Below are 19,410 nucleotides of genomic sequence, written 5' to 3' on the forward strand. Positions count from 1 at the left end.
ATTGTTCTTGCTGCGCTTTCTATTCAGCCCGCATCAGTGTCGGTCCCAGCTACCAAAGATACTTTTATTGTATACATAGAAAATCGACTAGAAAGTAGTCACATTTTGTAGCACATCCAAAAACAAACCATATATATTTTTATTTTTTTATATTTGTAACTGTCAGTCCCAGTCAGTCAGTACTTTCCTACCAAAAAACTCAAAGTCTGCCCTAAGGACCGTCACGGAGCTCAACGTGTTAACCCATGGTCTGAAAAATCCTTTTTCTCCTGTTTTACGTAAATGACTTTTTTTTTAAATTCATAACATTTGAACTATTTGTGACGTTATCACCCTTTTTTCATCACATCTATTCCGATACTGCCTAATCTCATTGTTTAGTATAATAGCTTAGGAACAAACCTCAGCCAAACACTATAAATTGCAGTAGTAGAGGATAAGTAATATCCAGTACACAAACCACAATTTTTGTAAAAAAAGCTCACAAAAAAACAGTATAAAAACCAGCATCCAAAAGTTCTCGATCTCTTTTTCTCGTACCAACCGGCCACCGATCTGGACGTTATTAAATTGTTGCTATCGGTGAAATAAAAATTGTAAATTAAAATATCTCGGTTTAGTGAATTCATTCAAACATTCGTTATCCAAAGGTTCTCGTGTCGGCGGAATCGCGAGTTTAAGCGAGTGTCCGCGTTATTCAAGTCTCGTCTCGAACACTCATCTCACACTTAGTGCAATTCAATTAGGGGTAATGGGAGCAAAGCATCTCAGCGATTAATTAGCATAGAAATTACTATGATGTTTGGGGGCGAAGTGATCATAAGTGCATAACGACTTAAAATGTTCTGTTTACTAATGCTAATGTACCTCATTACATTCTGCTTCTGAAGAGGTTGCTTTTATGGCTTTGACCCTGAAAAAATATGCCACTCCTTTTTGTGTTTCTTACAGCGTTTTTGTATGCATGAGAAAATTTGAATTGAGACGCTAGGTGAATAGACCAAACTTATTTCATACCTTTACCTACTAAATCGAATATGATTTGAACAAGTTTGGACGAAGAAAAAACGTATAAATCTATTCCATTTAGCTTCATATGTACGAGTGACCACTTTGCCCCCACTAGGTGACCACTTTACCTCCAAGCAAAAAAAAAGTTCGATTTTCCACCTTTTTTTCTAATGATGGAAAATGTACTATTTTGAATTTTTATGGTAAAAGCCGTATGCTATCTTGAACTACAATGAGTTGAGCTATAATAATCTTAGAAAAACGGGAATTGTAGCGGTATGTGGACTCTGGAAATGGACATATTTCTTAGGGTGGCAACTATGCCCCCCTTCCCCTATCAAATTCCCTTAACTCTCGTTAAACCACAAGTCATAAAGTATTAGCTGCTCGCACGCACTTGAGTCAACATTTTTTGTTACGCAAGCGCCCCATTTTTTAGCTATGACCCACTTTATTTTCGTTGGCCCTGGCGAGTGCAAAACAAAAATAATTTTACCACCCCGTCCGCAGGCTATCCCTCTCTTCGTTTGTCCTTTGGTGCGATGCTCCTCCCAGTAATAAAAATAACATATTTTGTGCAGAGTTAAGCAAAATATGTAAACTAGTATTTAAAAAACACGAAAATACACGTGAAACACCGAACACTCGCGCGTATTCATTTATACCGAAAGTCCAATAAAACGCTTACCACATGGCGACCGTGACAGGACCCGAACTTTCAATCTTCGGACAGGTGGAGGCGATCTGGCGTAGTGGTAACATCCATGCCTCTCACGCTAAAGGTCACAAGTTCAATTCTCACTCCCGACATTCTTCCAAAAATTGGAAGTAAGAGTGACGAACCAGCCAAATGTGTTGGAAGTCACTATAATACAGATAAAAAAAAAGTCTTCGGACAAATTGAAGCCAATCAACTAGAACTAGCTAGAACTAGAACTTTGAAAAATCATAACTCAAAAATGAAAAAAACGCCTCTCTGATTTTTGGATATGTTATGTAAAAAACATCTGCATTCAAGAAACCATATGGAATAATATAGCGCATAACTTTTCGGACCTTCCTTTTTAGCAGTCTTCAGAAAACCAACGCAAAACCCGGCGCAGAACTCAGATACTAAACATTTCTTCTCACTTGTGCGATGCGCGTCTCATTCTATATACACACACACATACACATCATATTCTAGCGCCCGCTTTTGAACCGTATACGCTTGTGTGAAGAAAAATATCTCAACAGAGAGAGCAATCCAGATTCAAGCGCGCAGCACGGCGCGTAAGCACGGCACAAATTTCAGCGTAATACTCAGCGTAAAACTCAGCTTAAAACTGGGCTTGCGCCCACGGCGCTGACAACCAAACATTTCATCTGTGTTTCGGAGCGTGCTCATTCGCCAGATCGCATGTGTGCGCAAGGAGTGGGAGCTCAACTGGGTACAAAAATCTTGTTGCGCATCAGCACCGAGTTGCATTCTGAAGACTGATTTTTAGCCACTTCTGCATCGAGTTGTAGAACAAGACTTTCTAAAAATATTTTTTTTGACGTAGGACTACGTCTTTCATTTCTACTACGTGTTTCAAATCAAAGTTTCGATAGTTTCAAAGTTTCGAAAACGAAAGCGTTACGCCGGAGACCGAGATTTTGAGCGTTAATAGCTCCTAAACAACCGAACGAAATGGTATAATACACACTTCATTCGACAGATAAAATGTCTACGCGTTATATACTTGTTACTTTTTGATCCAAAAATGTGTTTCAATAGCCTTAAAATTTCTTTCGAACCAGACTATTGAACTAAGCAATCGGTATATATGCGAGCGCCGCTCGGAAATTCACTCAGTTATAATTGAACAGCGATTGAGGTACTATCGCAGGAATGGATGGATGTTTCCTTAACACAGACTTCAAAACCATGGAGCCTGGGGAAATCGGCATTGCAAAGTAGACACAAGCTGCTGGTACTTTTGTACTCGTTTGCGCTTTTGCAAATCGGAATGTTTCCCTAATACAGACTTCAAAACCATGGAGCCTAGCATTGCAAATGAAATGCAAGCTGCGAGTACTTTTGTACTCGCTTGCGTTTTTGCAAACCGGAATGTGTTTTCCCAACACAGATTCCTAAACAAATAAGTTGGGAAAATCGGCATTCCAGATCTCGATAGTACTTTTTATACCCCCATGCGTTTTTACACTCCGGAATGCGTTTTGCTAACACGGTCTACAAAAGCGGATACAAATGCAACGCTTTGGCTCGGTTATTCAAGACTGTATGCCCCTTCATATCGCCAGTTAACTGAACTTCTGCGCATAGCGTTTGATGATTGGGCAAAATATTGATAACTATTTGCTGCAATAACCGCTACCATAATGCATGAATTGACCTAAATTGGGATTTTTTTTGCAATTGAATTAGAGAATTGTTTCATTAATTCACTAGTTTGATCTATAATATAATCAAAAGCTTTGCGCAGCGGCGATGTCGTACCCAATGAGGAACATTCGAAGTGCGATTATTGCAAATTGAAAAAAAAAACGAATGATTACGCCAACGGCAGTCCTACGTCAGCCTTGCGGTTAAATCATAGGTATACCCCATCCATAGTTTTATCAGTTGGTGTGGGTCTTAATTTTCGCACCTTAAAACTGATTGTCGTGCCATTGACTAGCGTTTATTTAATTTCCGTCTTGAAAGAAGTATTAGTATGTGAGGTTTAGTAAGGTTAATTAACGTGGTTCGAATCAAAACTTGACAAAAAAATTGGTTGGGGGGTCTCCGTAGCCACATTGGTTGCGCGTTCGCTTAGTAAGCGATCGATCGTGAGTTCAAAACTCAGGGCCCTCATTAACCATCTTTGTGTTGTTACAGAATAGCTACGTCCACGCAACAATCACCAGCGATGGAGATCGATCCACGGTCGAAATAAGATCGATTCATCCATACAACTGCTCTGCTCTGCAAGACACATCGGGCTGCTGTTCTATAAATAACTCAACAATGATCAATCAACTGTCTCCGCTGCAGGTCTAACTGGATAATGGAAGAACAGATAGAAAACTCTTACGCCTAAATGGCTACTGTGTAGATGTACCATATGCAATGGTATAGAAGGAATACTGGCAAATGGCAACTGTGTAATGTGCTAATTATAGATAATGATAACCATGTGACATTTACACGATTAAAATTCGGCTCTGTTTCAGATAAAATGCTAATGAGCCTAAAATAAATATATGGGATAAAAAAATAATTGGTTTTTCCAAGAAACAATATTTTGGCTATTCCAATAGCTTTTTTGAAGTTGGCACCTATCTCCAACATTTATTCGAACTAGAAGTAGCAACGGAACCAATCACACTTCCATGTCAATGCCACCATTGTTATTCTTGTCCATGATTTTCGCAAGCATCTTATCATAAGCCGAAAAGAGACACTTCCATAGATAAACCCATCAAACTAATGAAAATCGAAATCGTTCTGCTCTCCTGCTGTCATTTAGACGATGCTGCCAACGTGATGATAACCCCTTATTCGTGTTCGCCGCTGGGCAATCACCGCATTCAGCCGACACGGAACGCCACATCCCAAGCGAACTCGGATTTCTACCCAGTAATTGTTTAATTAATTAACTTGATTGATGATGCGTTTTCCTAGTGATTTGGATTCGACCAAATTTTGGCGAAAACCGTGCCGAAATATATCGGCTTTGTTTTGAAGGAAAACATCTCTTTACCCCCTCTAGTCATCTGAGGACGATACCATCGCTACACTGAATCTCGGTGAGTGTGTGATGTGACTGATAAAAAGGGGGTTCGAAGATCATTAATTATGGCTCGGAGAGTGGGTTTAATTACGTGTATTGTTTACTCGGAATATGGAATGGTTTCCTGGAAATGGTTCCGATGGGAAAGGATTCTGGGTAAAAATCCCTGAATTTTTCCTAGAATTAAATGAATATTCTGGTTGAAATAATATCAATTCAGACCACAAGTAGCTCACCTCCACGTCCATGAATCGCTCACAAACCCTTTCCCATGATTCGCTTTCCCCATCGAAAAATCTAATCAAAATCCTCTTTCCCATGGCAGAAATTAGCGTCCATAATTCTTCAAAGTTATGACACTCATATCCAACAAAACACCCATATACATTCCGGGGCCGGTTTCATGTCGAAAACAGATTCTTATCTACATTTCGCTTGTCGTCCTTGTTTGTCCGTGCCCTAATGGCCACTATCGCTACTTCCACTTCCCAAAGTTGGGTGGAAGTGATCGCGTGACACATCATATTTTTTCCCATTTCAGAATGAAGGCAGGAAGGAATTTCCTTTGTTGGCCGCCAGTCGCGTCTATTACGCCGATATAGAGGTGCATATAGAGCTATCAGTCTGAGCATCAAGGAAATTCTTTTCCCAGCGTCCCCTTACCCCTAACCCACGACTGTCCACCTCAAATGTTTCAAATAAAATTAATTAAATTGACTATTGTTGCTTTTCTGTTGTTTGGGGGAGATTCTACTTCCGGGATGGGCACACGAGTGCATATCATGTTTACACTCACACTTCTAGGACGAAAAAAAAAGTAATTCTCCTCTCGGAAAACGACGGCAAGATTGGCAATCGGAATTCGTTTCACCGCCCAGCGAGCGCCATCAATCCGTTCAACAATGTGTTTATTAGGTGGTATTAAAGCGCCGTTATTGTGGCCATTATGGCACCGCCGACCGGTGATTGATGTGATCCGACGGAAGTTCATTGCTCTATTTTCTGGCAGAAAATTACTATGCGGTTGGGGTTGTGGAGTTTCCACGTGGTCAGTGGCTTGGCGTTTCGGCGGATCGATAAGGAATGTCGCTCATGGTGGTGCTGCCGTGGCTGTCATGAATAAGCGCTGGAATGCAGGACGGGTTTTCCATCAGCTTACGCATATGTCACTCGGGAACATGCGATGAAATGTGAGGCTTGTTAGTGTTCCCTTGGAGCTGGGCAACATTTCCGATTAGATTATTCAAAAACAAGTTATTCGTTGTGATACTAGATGATGCTTATGATTCTGAGTTTAAGAAGACAGTATGATAGTGAATTACTGGTTGTCGCTAGGTAGAAATTACAGTAATTGGTATAGCGTATTTGAGTATTATACGCGCTTCTTTAACCAGCCTTCAGACATCAAGTTTACTAATGTTATCGAGTAAAATATACTAACCTCTGGTAGGGATGCGGGTTTATTGACAATAAGTACAAAAAAATTATACTTTCTACTAATGTTTGCATTACCAAATGTATTCGGTAGTTTTCGACCTCGGATTTTTCTAAGTGTATAGAATACGAGTCAAAGGTCTCAGTGATTTTGTACAGCTGTGCTGGTTTTTGCATAGATCCAGTCGCTTTGAATCCCCAAATGTTTGTGAATTTCAATTTTTTTTTATAAAATTCCATTTCATGGAAATTCGAAGTGTCGACATCTATAAATCTACGACATTTGTCATTGCTACTTTGCCAGATCTTCGTTTTAAAATTATCGACTTCAGCCCATTAGCTCACGCTAATGCATTGAAATATGTGTTCGATATACACTTTGTCAACTTCTATAAGACCAGGTGATGATCTTGCTGATTTGTGCCATTGTAAACAAACAATGCTTCAACTTATATTCTAGTGCGTAGGTATTGGTGTCTACTATACACTGCATGATTTTCATATGTGTGTGTGCAAACGCTGAGCGTAAACGAATGTTTTCGTATTTTTCAACTGTCTAGTTTCTATAAGACCAGTTACATTTTCCGTTGTTTTAGTTGTTTTGATCAATTAAATTTGACAAATGCCGAAGGGAAAAGTCCTCATGGAGAGAGAAGAGAGACAAATCGATGCATTTTACCAAAATAAAATGTTGGTATCAGAGAAATTTCTCGTCGGATTGAACGATCTGATCAAAAAGTGCTCAATTATCTGACGAATTCTCAAGCATACGGTAAGAAGGAGAGAGCTCCACGTAAATCGAAGCTCTCTGACCGGGATAAGCGAGAAATAGCTAGAACAGGTTCGAATACCTCAAAATCGCATGTGCAAATAAAGGAATATTTCAACTACCTTACTGCGCGGGTGACAATTCGTCAAATTTTAGTAAAAAATCCTCACATAAAGAGGACTTTAAAGGTTAAAACTCCTCATCTTACACCATCTCACATCGGAAGACGTCTGAGTTTTGCCAAAGCTCACATGAACCGACAGTGGGACATGGTATGTTGTGACAAAAAATGTTTCCAAAAGAATACATTTTGCTATATACCATAACGAAAAGTTCTTCAATGTATAGGTTATCTTCATTGACGAAAAAAAAATTCTCAAAATAGCTTTCACAACATTCAAAAATTACGCACATGTTCAGGAATCCCCTCTCCTACCGTTTTTGCGTGGATATCGTCACAAAAAATCACATTCCAGCAAAACAATGCTACTATTCATACCAGCAAGTAAACTACGCAATGGACTAAGGACCACAAACTAATTTTTTTGGACTGCCCGGCACGTTCTCCAGACTTGAATCCTGTTGAAAATCTTAGGGGGATCCTTGTACGCAGAATCTACACTTAAGGAAAACGGTACATAACGATTGAAGAGCTCAAGGTCGCAGTTTCAGAAAAATGGAGAAATATCGAGAAATCCATTCAGCAGAATCTGGTAAATAGTATTCCAACACGAATTTTCAAAGTTATAAGTCGAAATGGCAAGTTTACCAATTATTGACATGTAAATCAGCCAATCGTTTTGAATTTCCCATTGATAATACTTATGAATTCTGAAGTGGTCTATAGAAACTGGATAGCTGAAATTATCATATTTAAGCACAATAAATACACAAACAACTCTTTTGAACGAAATTGACGTTAAATATAATTTATTCTAATCATTCATCAATGTATGAATGTATCTTGTTGAAATTCTAACTGTATGTGTTGCAATGAAATATAATCAGGCTGGTCTTAAAGAAGTTTGACAGAGTGTACAGCGGTGGGAAAAATAATATCATATATGATGCATATCAAAACGCCATCTTTGTGTGAAATTGCTTATAATATGAACACTTAATGGAACAATGCTATCTGTCAAAATTTATATAATTAAATACAGGGTTTTCCATTTCGGGCTTCCGAAAGTATACAGCCCTGCGCTGACAACCGTTTGACATAGCTGTCAACCAAAGCGTCATATCGTTAGTTGAATGTCTGCCATTTTACAATATGGATCGTTTTAGCATCGCACAACGTGTTAATTTTGTTAAATTATACTATAAAAATGATGAAAAACCGGCTAATGTTTTTCGAGCATTACGGACGGATTTTGGTCGTCATGAACGGCCTACAGAGCACACAATCGCTAATGTAGTGCGTAAATTCGAACAAACTGGATCCGTAGCGGATATTGTGAAACCTGTGCATCATCGTAATGTGCATTCGGCCGAAAATATTGCTGCTGTTGCTGCCAGTGTGGAGGAAGACCGGAATGTTTCGATTCCACGGCGTGCTCAGCAATTGGGCTTGTCAAACACATCATTGTGGCGAATTTTGCATTTGGACTTGCACCTACATCCATATAAAGTCCAACCGGTACAAAAATTAGAGCGTGGTGACCATGGAATGCGTCGGGCATACGTCGATTGGGTGAACGAACAACAGCAGCAAAATGCTGAATTTTCGCATCAAATTTTCATCAGCGATGAGGCACATTTCGAGCTCGGTGGCTATGTGAACACCCAAAATTTTCGTATATGGGGCTCAGAAAATCCACACGTGATTGTTGAGAGGCCATTGCATTCGGCAAAAGTCACTGTTTGGTGCGCATTATGGTCTGGTGGAGTCATCGGGCTGTATTTTTTTGAAAATGAGGACGGCGAGACGGTAACTGTGAATGGTGTGCGCTATGGCCGCATGATAACCGATTTTTTTTGCCACAAATTGAAGATGGATACGGATGACATGTGGTTTCAGCAGGACGGCGCCACGTGCCACACAACACGACCGAACATGGCCATATTGCGAACGAAATTTGAGAGACGCATAATTTCGCGTTTTGGTGATGCCAATTGGCCGTCCAGATCATGCGATTTGAACCCGCTAGACTTTTTTTTGTGGGGTTATGCGAAAGACCGTGTCTATGCCAACTCTCCGCAAACTCTTGAACATTTGAAAGACAACATTCGTGAAGTAATGACCGAGATACCGCCCCATATGTGCCGAAAAGTCATCGAAAATTACCTGTTTCGGATCAAGGTGTGCGAGGAAGCCCTAGGTGGACATTTGAATGATGTTGTATTTCACACATGATGGCATAAACCAAACTTTAATTTGAAATAAAAGTTTCATCGAAATTCGCAATCCTAAGTGTGTTTTATTTCAATTCACTTTCGGAATTTAAATTGGAATACCCTGTATTTTTTCTTCAACTTCATTCAGTTTCAATAGTCGTTAAATTCAGTTTCCTCAAAACAAAATTATTGATTCTCGATCTGTGAGCAGGGCCCGACATCTTCGAAGAAAAAAAAAATTAAATCGACTCTCCTCTCAGTCGCTTTGCTTCGACTGCATATTTGGACAGCCGAAGTAGAGTCAAAGCGAATCGACTGAGAGGAGAGTCGATTTTCATATTTTTTTTTCTTCGAAGATGTCGGGCCCTGCTCAGAGACCGAGAATCAATAATTTTGTTTTGAGGAAACTGAATTTAACGACTATTGAAACTGAATGAAGTTGAAGAAAAAATATTCCTGGAGTTTTTTCATTTAATTATATATTTTTTTCACTTTGAATAAATACAAATAACGCCTAAAACACACAATAGAAAAATTACAGAGACACGCACAGTCTGTGACACCAGGCGCGAGTATATGAGTTATGATTTTGCGCACGAGTACAGGAGGGTTAAAACTTTGTTTTATTAATTTTCTAATGACTTTTTGATACAGTTAACCTTGGTAGACCGCCGGCTAACATTTGAACAATTAGTCGCCCGTAATAACCAAAAGTTTGGCCAGCCTGCTATACATAGTGACGTGGCTTTTAATACAAGTTGGCTATTGATTTACGGTTTTCTGTGAATGAAAATAGTAAGTCTGTACTGATATACTAATATTTCATAAGTTGGGTTTAAAACTTTGCTTTTTGTTTAGAGACAAAATATTGATGCGATATGAAGGTAAAACTTTCAAAGAAATAGCAGCCATGGGCTGCTCACAGAGTATGGTTATAAATGCCCTGACATACCGGAAGAAATCAGAAACACGAGGACGGAAATGGAAAACAACTTAAACTTACTTACTTACTTAAATTGGCGAAACATTCGAGGGGTTGTATCCTTGACACGACCGCTTAGGACGTAGGACTACACAAACTTTTTTTTTTCAATTTGTTGGTTTATCATTTCGGATATTATTTGTGAATGAATAACTTTTCAGTAAAAGAAATTGGCTCGCGTGGTTTTGTAGAATCATTTCGAGAAGCAACGATTCTTTCTTGCCTTTGCGAGAACAATACACTAATTGGTCATATGTCGCAACTTGTTTCTTTATATCAATGCACGCATTGCCATGAGTATTTAACGATAGGCAACTTCCGTGCATTGTCATTCAACAAGCATCAAACACTCGTCTAATAAATGCACACAGTTGCAGCGATAAAAATGAAACATCGCGAGAATGACCGTTTATGAAAAATCGTTTCGCGACTTTCGGTCACAACTGTCAGCAAAGGTAGGAGTTTGTGCATCAGAACAGAGCCGCTGCACACGAGAGCAAATACGAATGGCAACTAAGAGTATCGAAGGAGTGCTATACGCATGTACAGGAAATGAACAAGTTCTAAGTTTTGCGCAACGAAAAAAAATCAACACACACAAAGCCAAACACGATGGCTAGAAGCGACCTACAATAATTTGCACTCTACTCTTTTTCCGTCTCCTTTGCCATGGCTCGGATGGTTGTGTTAATTGCAATGCCAGATGCACTCCATGTGAAATATTCGCACAGCTCGAGGGGAAACATAAAACACAAAACGAACAGAATAAGCTACCGTTGTTGTTTCGGGCACATCAAAATTCTGAGAAATGCAAAACTTATACCCTAGCGACAGCTTACTTACTACGCAAGGGTGGAGTTTACTTCTCGAATATCCTCTTTTCGCTATCCTCCTTCGTTGTTTCTATTCTAGCGGCTGCGTAAGTTGCCCGTTATTGACAGCTCTGTCCGGGAAAGCACACAAATGGACAGAACAAATGTATGGGGAAATGGGAATGCTTCCAATTTTCATAAATGTAAACCATACACAGACTATGGGATTGTAATGTATAGCATATCAAACAAATCTTAGGAAACTTCCGATTGGTATGCAAATCGGTAAAATCCGTTCGCAGCAAAAATAGTTATTAACGTTAACTTTATTTCCTAAAAACGTGACTTGTTTTGTTGGCACCCTTAATGTAAAAATGAATACCTTTTGTGACTTGTTTTGTTGGCACCCTTAATGTAAAAATGAATACCTTGGCATTTCGAATTAAGTAATGCTACTAAGAAGGAATGCCATTAAGATGGAGATTCCAATGGGATAACGATCCTAAACACGCCTCGAAATGGTTTATTGAAAAACAAATAGAAGTTTTGGACTGGTCAGCGTATTCTTCGGATCTCAACCCAATAGAAAATCTTTGGAACGAGGTCAAGAGAAATATCGCGAATATAAAACACAAAAACCGGGACGAGTTGTGGAACGTGATTCAAAAAGCTTGGTATGCTATTCCGGTAGAAACATGCCATTTTTCGACCTTCCAGACCGGGGTCTCCATTAACCCCAAACAACACAATTTGCCGCTCTCTTGTAAAGGTCACTTCGTAGTCCGTTTGGATATGAAAAAATCAAAACAATATATCTAGTACAGCAAAAAAAAAACTGTTTTTAATGTATTTTTATCAAATAAATCACTTTAAAAAAAAATGACCTTATCTTACACAATAGATTCTCAATAGTATGTTTACAGTGAAAAACTTATCAACTTATTGCATTTTCAACGAATTCAAACATTATTTTGTTACTCTTAAATAAATATCGTACAAGTTAGCAGCCCAAAGTATTGTCAGATACCTTTAGAAGTTTTTGGCTGAGTAAAATATTAAAATAATATCCTAAATGCGGCGAAAACAATTTTTTCGTTGGTGGAAAAATCAAGTATCTAATAATGCATATGCGATTTGGCTTGTAATACAGGCTTTCTGGTATTATCTTTTTTGTTATACAACGGGCACTTGAATCATTAACTACTAACCCATAACTACATTATTAGAAGCGGATCCGTATGCAATATTTGGATATCTTGCGAGCTTTTTGATGACAAAGTTGCGGTTATCGACATAAACATTTCTTACTACAGGGTGGGCCATTTAAAGTGGAAGCATCTGGCAACCCCATAACTTTTGACAGAGATGTCAGATTAACAAATGTCATACCGCGTTGGAAGCGTCATTTCAGTACAATTTTAACCATGGAACAATACACACCTAAACAACGCGCTGAAATTGTTCAGCTGCACATTCAAAATAACTTCTCAATTGTGGCTTTTGGCAAAAAATCATAATGTCTGATGAGGCGCATTTCAACTTGAATGGAGGAGTGAATAAACAAAATTGTCGGTTTTATGCTACTGAAAACCCTCAATTCATCGAAACGCAACCTCTTTACGACCAAAAAGTTACTGTGTGGTGTGGCATTTATGCCGATAAAGTCATCGGCCCGTACTTCTTTGAAAACGAAAATGGAGCAATGGTAACCGTGAATGGGGAGCGTTATCGGACAATGATAACCGATTTTTTATTGCCATTTGTTCGTGAAAATGAATTGGACAATTACTGGTTCCAACAGGACGGCGCTACATGCCATACAGCGGCTGCCACGACCAAATTATTGCGCGAAATGTTCCCCGGAAGATTAATATCGAAAAACGGCGAATATGACTGGCCACCGAGATCACCTGATTTGACGCCTCCTGATTTTTTTTTATGGGGATATTTAAAATCCAAGGTATACACTGGTAAACCAAGGACCCTGGCTGCGCTGAAAGACAATATCCGACAAAAAATTGCTGCCATATCGGCCGAAACATTGGGCAAAGTGATGGAAAATGCCGAAAAAAGGGCACATTTTGCGGTCAAGGCCAGAGGCGGTCATTTACGAGATATCATAATCAAAAAGTAGTTAGAAGAAATCTCCTTGGACCAAAATAAATGAATTTCAAAAAAAAAAAATTAAAATTCCACTACTTTACTTTGCTATTGCAAAAACAAATCCTTCCACTTTAAATGGCCCACCCTGTATATGATTCTAAAGAGTGTATTCGGAAAATATTGACACACATTTGTTTATGATGAACCTTTTAGTAAAAATTAGTGGAATGCGTGTAATGTTGCCAGACATCACAATCTGTCGAATGGTTATTGAGATGGAAGCAAGGGTAGATCCGCTGAAAATCATGTGCTCTGTCGTGGAAAATCTGATCCGATCTCACAGATGGATCGGGAACAACTAGGAATTCATCATTCGACGGTGTACCAGTCATTGAAATGGATCCTGACGAACCATCGGAGGACCAAAGAAAACCAAAGAGTTGCATCAAGGTGCTGACACAAAACAAATGTTGGGACAGGAGTTTTACGTGGCCACATCACGGTTGGCCATTCCTAAGGAGGTAAGGGCGAAGAAAGTGGACAACTTCGCCAAAAAGTTTTAGTTGGCAAAATAAACCAACTGTACAACGCGATGGATACCATTAATGGAGAAATTTACCTGGACAAGTGCCTCCTAAAGGGCATAGTGCCATATTTGCGGTCTCACGGACCAAGAGGCTGTTTTCAGCCGCATTTTGACGCTCTTCCTCTTTTCACGTCCGATGTTAGTTTGGTGCAAAGATAACAATGTCGTTTTCCATCAAAAGCTGTCAACCCACCGAACTCATCGGAACTTCACCCGTCTGAGAAGTTTTGGGCCATCATAAAGACCAGACTTCGTAAAACACCTGAAGCGTTGGAGAACGAGCTGGTTTTGAAGAACCAGTGGATGAATGTATCAGAGGAAGAGATCTTATCAAAAATGATTGGCTTAAAAATAATTTTTGGCTACACCTTTTGTGTCTCTTCACTTTTTCGAGTACCATTTGGACGGAATCGAAGTTTGAGAGCTGTGTGAATACAGATCTATATCGTACTAAATTGCTAATCATGTGACAAGTTTTTGATTTGGTTGTATCATAAAACCTTATTTTTTACAAAAATGCTAAGGGTCTCACGTGAATAGCGTGCGTTATCATGGAATGTTAACTGAATGTTGCTTTCCGAAAATTGATTCGATGGTGCCGATCACAGTCACGATATTTTCATCGAATGAATTTCTGATTTTCATATCACTTCCGGATTATATCGCTATTTTTGGAGTAGCTATTCATTAACAAATCCTGCTCCCGTGTACTCACGTTCTGAACTTAACGAACGTTTGAAATTTATACTTGACTAGCTGACTCGGCAAATTTCGGCCCGGCCAAAATGTATTTTTGTATTATCAATACCTTCAAACATTCACGTTTTCTTACTAAGCGATCGTTCGTGGGTCCAATCGCAAAGCTGTTCATTGATTGATATTCTAATTGACCCTTTACAATTTCCTGTTAGTAAAAATTTCCTAGTAATTCTAGCAAAATTATATTTCCATTTCTTCCAGAGCTTTTCAAAAGTTTACTTAGAGAGAGGAGCAGGAGTGTCAACCCACCATAAGATCATGTCTTGCCCCCTGAAACCTCGACATGCCTAATTTATTTATTTATTTATTTATTTATTGATACACAAATCATTGTAGCGTAAGGAATTCTCCTTTTCATGTGTTACATTTAGTTTGAATTCATTGAGCTCTTCAATCTAATTTTACTTATCTATAATTTTAAATTTAACCAATTAATTTTTTTTGATTCCTCCTGTTAAACCATTTAACGCATTCCCTATGAAATCCACTCACACTATTAATACTCTTAATTTCGTTAGGTAACTGATCCCAAAAACCAATGCCCCTGACAAACAATGTATTTGCATAATGCGATGAATTATATCGTGGTATCACATAGTTCCTACTACGATTACTACGAAAGGCAGTCAGTTTTTCATATAAGTATGTAGGGGAACGAAAATGAATAATTTTGAACAAAGTTAGACATGCTCACAACTTTACAAATTCATGGAAGGGACAGCCCAGTAGAACGTGATGCTTATGAGACACTCTAGAAAATCTACCTAAATTAAAAACATATCTAATACAACAGTTTAAAACAATTCTAAATCTGTCAATCGCTCGAGCAGATGCATTCAACAGAAAAACATCTCCATACATAAAATGAGGAAGAAGCAATGATTGAAACAGACGTAACATTATAGGAGTTGGAAGCATGTAAGATGAAAGCCTCGAAAGTCGTAAACCAGCGAATATTTTGCTACATTGTTTATTAATGTGTTTGTCCCATTCTAGATTGTTTTGAATGATACCCTAGATTACAAGCCGTGTCAACGTAATCTAATTTCTCGGTGCCTAAGAACAAGGATGGTAACTCGCTATTTTGATTATTTCTGGCAATAAACATAGCTTTAGTTTTTGATGCATTCACTGGCAGCATGTTCCGAATCGACCATCGACAAATTCTACCCAAATCAAAATTTATGAAGTCAGATATCATAGGTACTGGTAAACCTTCTACGGCTAAGTAAAGTTGCACATCATCCGCGAACATGTGAATCTTGCAGTGCTTCAGAACAGATGGTAGATCGTTGATAAAGCATGAAAATAACAAGGGGCCCAAAATTGAACCCTGAGGGACACCAGACATAATTGGAATGTGTTTCGAATATTTTCCATTTGCAAAAACAGCTTGCGTTCGTTTCGATAGATACGAGTGAATCAAGTTAACAGCTGAACGGCTGAACGAAAACTCAGAGGATAATATTTTCAAAAGTTTAGTATGCGATACTTCATCGAAGGCTTTAGAAAAATCGATCAATATTAAAACAGCAACACCTTTCCTATCAATAACCGAGTGAATATCATCGTGCACTTTCAAAAATGCAGAAGTTGTGCTATGTCCACGGCGAAAACCTGATTGAAGATGGTGCATTAGATTATAACTATTAATATGGTCTTGAATTTGATTTTTTATCAATCGTTCAAAGACTTTTGACAGGGCGCACAGAATGCTTATCGGTCTTAAATTAGCCAAATTAACGCTTTTCCCTTTTTTTTTTGAATAGGAATTATTTTAGAAAATTTCCAAGCTTGCGGAAATTTGGAAGAAACAATAATAAGATTGAATATAAATCTCAATACAGGACAAACCGAAGGAAATAAAAGTTTGATGAATTTCAAAGGAATTTCATCAAAACAGATTTAATTGAGTTTATTGATATAATAATATCGTTATCAGAAATTTCTAAAAATGCAAAACCATTCGTATTTACTGGAGGAATAGGGAATAATTCAGTGTCCGTAGAGAAATTGGAGCTAAAATATTCGTTAATTTCGTCGTTATTATTATCAAACTGTTCAACATGTTGTGAATTTTGACACACATTAATACTTTTCAGTTTTTTCCACAAGTCCTTGCTTGAATGTATCGAAGTTAGCTGATTGGATGTATAATTTATTTTTGCAGTGTTTACTATGTGAGTGACTCTGTTTCGAAGACGCTTGAATTGATTTTGGTTATAAACAGATCTATCCGAGATCCATAAACGATACGCAATATTTCTTTCCAGAATAGCTTGCGCGATTTCATTAGTAAACCATGGATTCTTTTTAGCACGTGTTGTTCTTAATGGAACAAAAGAATTGAACAGGTTTAATAGATTTACATTGAAAAAGCTCAAAGCCAAATCGACATCAGTTATGCTATAGAGATATGCCCAATTAATTCTCTCAAAAGCATCCATAAGAGACGACAAATTCAAATTCCGATAATCGCGGAAGGTAGGGATAGAATCGACATGAGATCGACTTATTTTAATGGTTGAAAATAAAATATCATGTCTTGAGAATGCTGGTGCAGAAACTTGGTTTAAATTTAAAACAAAGTCTGCATTATTTGTTAAAAATAAATCAATTAACGAACTACCACTTGAGAAAAAATGAGTGTTCGTAGAATTTATGCATTTCAAACCATAAAAATCAAGACAACTTTTCAATCTTTCTGATCTACTATCAGTTCTATTGAAGTTGGTATTAAAGTCACCCAAAAGTATAACATTTTGAAAATTTACAGATATATCACGCAGTTTGTCAAAAAGAAGTTCAGAACAATCTGTTCTAGGAGGGTTGTAACAAACCCCCAAAAGAAACTTCTCCGAATTATGCATTATTTCTAGAAACATATACTCAGTGCGAGACATGCTACCAACCCCGACAAGTATCTCTGATGCGGAAAGTACTTTGCACTTCAAGAAGCTTCTGTAATAAACACAAACGCCCCCACCACGGCTGTAGTTGCGATCATTTCTAACGATGTTGTAACCATCAATTCCTATAAGAGAATCTGGGACATCAGCAGTCAGCCAAGTTTCGCTCAAACAAATTATATCGATTTTACTGTCATGAAAGCACATTTTGAATTCATCTAATTTACTTAATTGGCGCGCACAAAGACTTTGAATATTAACATGACAGATATTTATGTTATCTGTCTTTAGTGCACAATTCATCACAATACGAGGGATACAAACATTCGCAGGAGCATTGTAGGCACCATCACCTAACATCGAAACAAAACAAAAGAAGTGGAAACCACAAAAAAATCGTCATATAGCCCAACCCGTTAGAATCAACAATTGAATAGAGCAATGAGTAATCTTTCGTATAACAATTCATTGGTATTTCGATTATTTCAATTAACATTTGTGAAGTGGTTCAAGTGAAGAATGTATCTATCACAACATGGTCGTAACAGCAGCAAAAGCAGGAACAACAGCAACAGCAGTAACAACAGCATGCATAGGAACAGCAGCCGCCTCAGCTCATCTGTATACCCGTCCCCCCTTACTTTTAGGAAGGATGGAGATAAGGATGTAATATGGAAAGGATTCATGGACATAATTGAGAAGGAATAAACAAAAGCTTCGAAGGAAAGGTTTTCGACTTCATCAGGAGCGATCATTAAACTGCGACAAATCCTCCAGCGTACGTACCAAAACTGCTTCTGCGTCAACCGTAGCTTTGACAAACACACATCCGTCCTTAGTAAACACGGTGTGTAATTTTCTCGATCGTCTCAGGCTGATATCTTTACCTTTGATCCTCCTAACTTCTTCCGTTAGATTTTCATTGATATAGATTCTCTTGTCAACATTGAATCCAAGGTGAATCAATGACAAATTTCTCAATGAGAAGTAACGACGAAAGAAGTCTTCGCGAGCCAGTTTGAACGCAAATTGCAGTGCAATTGGTGGAGTGGCGCCAACCGAAATGTTTCCCCTAGCCAAACGTTTGGCATAGATCAACGGCTTACATTGTTCATTGTAACCAAGGGCGACCGCAACATTCCGAGATATTTCATTTAGGTCCTCATTTGTAGTATATGGAACACCAGCCAACAGCAAGTCAGAACTCTTCTCCATTGCACGTACTCTATTATAGTTCTGGTTGACATCAGTACGAATCTTGTTTACAGATGAAGATAGACAGTTGATTTCTCTGCTGCACTCCGATTTGAAAAGCTGAAAATCATTCCGTAGCGTCGAAATTTCCATCTGCAGATCTTGCTTACAGGAATCAATCCTAGCGTTTGTGTCCTTAAACATGTCCTGCATACGCACTAGAAGCTCCGATAGGCTTTCGACTTTATCATCAATTTTATCCAGTTCCTCGCGCGAACGTTTATTTGCATTCCCGTCGCAGCTCAATCCCAAGGTGTTATTGTTTGTTTTGCCTCTCACCATCGTAAAAGCACTTTGTTTTGCTTCTGTTGGTAGCGGATGAACCCGTTCTGAGCGTAGTCGATTATTATGACGGATCAATCGTGAAATGAGTTACCAATGAAACAATGGCTACAGATGTAGAATATGTTGGATTTGCACAACAGAGTTAGTTTAAAGACGAGATTGTAGCTAATCCAGAGTGTGGAACTTCATATGCTTTGCATCCGGTGATGATTCTAGAAGAATCGTGTTGCAGAATAAGTCCACGTCGAGACGAAAATTACGTAGAAACTTCACATAAACCACTACAGTAGCCAGGTTACTCACTACTCTCGCTCATCCCTTTAGGAATATAATTTAGTTCCATTTGTTTGATTAGTTCTCAATGATGCTCGAGTTATGTTCAGCATAAAATTGGTAATTTGGTTTCTTATC

At 38.4% G+C, this 19,410-nt stretch overlaps 1 pseudogene; it reads left to right on the top strand.

Annotated features, from left to right (window-relative positions):
• Positions 1-3,467: 3,467 nt before the first annotated feature.
• On the top strand, positions 3,468-3,685 carry LOC129763819 (U4 spliceosomal RNA; annotated as a pseudogene).
• Positions 3,686-19,410: the final 15,725 nt, after the last annotated feature.

This window comes from Toxorhynchites rutilus, chromosome 1 (genome assembly GCF_029784135.1).
Source record: "Toxorhynchites rutilus septentrionalis strain SRP chromosome 1, ASM2978413v1, whole genome shotgun sequence".
NCBI lineage: Eukaryota > Metazoa > Arthropoda > Insecta > Diptera > Culicidae > Toxorhynchites > Toxorhynchites rutilus.